Raw genomic sequence first — 2,157 nt, forward strand, 5'->3', positions numbered from 1 at the left:
AACTTCCGGTTTAGCGGTGGTCATAACAGCAAAGACGTCAGGTTTTTCCCGTTCTTTTCCTCCTTGGCGATACGGATTCGAGCCTGCCTTCCTACTACGACTGTTTTTTTTTTTTTGCTCAACATACACCTCCAAACGCCCGGGCAACGCCGCGTAGCCATACTAGTATATATATATATATATATACATATATATATATATATATATATACATATATATATATATATATATATATATATCGTCGACTTTATATAAATTCTCTCTTTCACACAAAACCACATACATATATGTATGCGTAATACACACAGACACACACATAAAGGAAGATATGAAAATATATTCATATCATGTAAGTCACATAGATGACTGTGTCTTTCGTCTCTGTAGGGAATTGTCAATTTAAAAATATATAAATAAATATATAACATTTGGATTTTACATGGATACCTGAAATATATATATATATATATGCGTGTGTGTGTGTGTGTGTGTGTGTGTGTGTGTGTGTCTGGTCACAGTTACACATAAATATTTATTCATTCTCGAGGAAAATCATCAGACTAACTGAATTAGTTTAATGATTCTTCCGAGAATGAAAAGATACGCGTTTATGTATAACTTACTTGTCACAAATATATCATAATACTAATACTAAGCTCTACTCACGTATTGAGCACTCTTGAAGTAAATACTGAAAAATGTATACATGTAATATCTTATATTTCTCCATAATATTGAATTTATATTTATGAAATAGTAATTGCCCACAGTTTTATCAATTAAGTGATGATCGATGGCTGTTGCCTATTAGGAAATAAATATAAGTAAAAAAAAAAAAAAAAAGTAGAAGTTCGAGTCTATATGAGTAGCTGCTATTCATCAGCCAATGTGTGTGTGTGTGTGTGTGTGTATATATATATATATATGTATATATATATATATATATATATATATATATATATATATAAATATATATATATATATATATATTTATATATATATATATATACACGGCATAATCACGTTGACACACCAGTTCAGTTCACGCACGTCAGATCACCAAAGTTAAGCAACGTACAGCAATTTATTATATACATCCTTGTTAAAACGTAATTTGTCCTGAAGAAATAAAAGAAAAATAAATTATATAGCAAATTCATAATTTATTAATGCTTACCTTTTTACTTAACAATCCACCCAGAGCTTTTTTTTTTAATCGGTTGGGGTGGTGTGTTTTTGTTGCCGTTTATTCGAGTTTGTGGGTCGCGGTAACAATAGCTTTAAGTCCATTAAATAGGAGAGGGGTTTGTACTCAAGGCTACGTGGATCCAGAGAGAATGTTAAAATCGGTTGATTCTCGTCCGCGATCAGAGAGAATGAAAGAATGAAGGAATCAACGCGGAAAAAGAAAAATATGATGAGTTGATTCGGAAAACACATAAAAGAGGGGTTGTTAAGGAAGCCGAGCTAGAAAAAGGGTAGCGTTTACCAAGAAGAGAGGTAGAAAGCTAATGCGTGCAAGGACTTCTTGCGTACCTCATGACCACCTCTTTGCAAGTGGAGAAGAGTTTGCTACCCTCTCTATTGTTGATATGATCGGCACCGGTGTCGTTATCGCCATCATCATCATCACACTCATAATATAATTCTTAGGCTATGAATTTACTTTGCATCGATATATTATATCAGAGCTGACAGTGCTGCCTAATTATAACAACACCCACCTGACCGGCGGTGTAGATGATGATATTTCTGGAGGGAGGGGTCCTTCAAAAGCGGGTGGTTTCAACAATAATTTAAAGGATTATTCTTATTTTTGTTTTCTTTACTTATATTATTCATATTTACTTGCCTCTCCACGAGGACAGAGCGAGACACAAGGTCGGTTTTTTTATGTAGGGGAAATCCAGGTCCCCAAAAAGGGCACGCTGGATAAAAATGAAACTTGTCTCAGTCATGAAGGATTTCTCCTCCACTGACCGAGAACAGAAAAAGTGAAGTGTAGCATCAGAACAGATACCACACTGTGATCTTGGCCCAATTGTGGCCAGAAAAATATATAGAGTTGCTAATACACTAACAACTTATTAGGGGAAAAAAAACGTACTCAAACTAAAATTCCATCAAATTTACACTAGTTTGAAAATTTGTATTCCT

General features: G+C 33.8%; 1 protein-coding gene across 3 annotated transcripts in view; it reads right to left on the reverse strand.

Moving 5' to 3' along the window:
* The window catches only part of LOC145261125 (rap1 GTPase-activating protein 1-like), a 1,259,270-nt gene extending 1,257,706 nt beyond the window's left edge, over window positions 1-1,564 (reverse strand). For all 3 annotated transcript variants that reach the window (XM_080119382.1, XM_080119381.1, XM_080119380.1), the window contains exon 1: window positions 1,178-1,564. The gene's annotated coding sequence lies outside the window, so the exon portion shown is untranslated. The remainder of the gene's footprint in view (window positions 1-1,177) is intronic.
* Between the last annotated feature and the right edge of the window lie 593 nt (window positions 1,565-2,157).

The sequence above is a fragment of the Euprymna scolopes genome, chromosome 37 (assembly GCF_053919585.1).
Source record: "Euprymna scolopes isolate OS-2025 chromosome 37, ASM5391958v1, whole genome shotgun sequence".
NCBI classification, from domain to species: Eukaryota; Metazoa; Mollusca; class Cephalopoda; order Sepiida; family Sepiolidae; genus Euprymna; species Euprymna scolopes.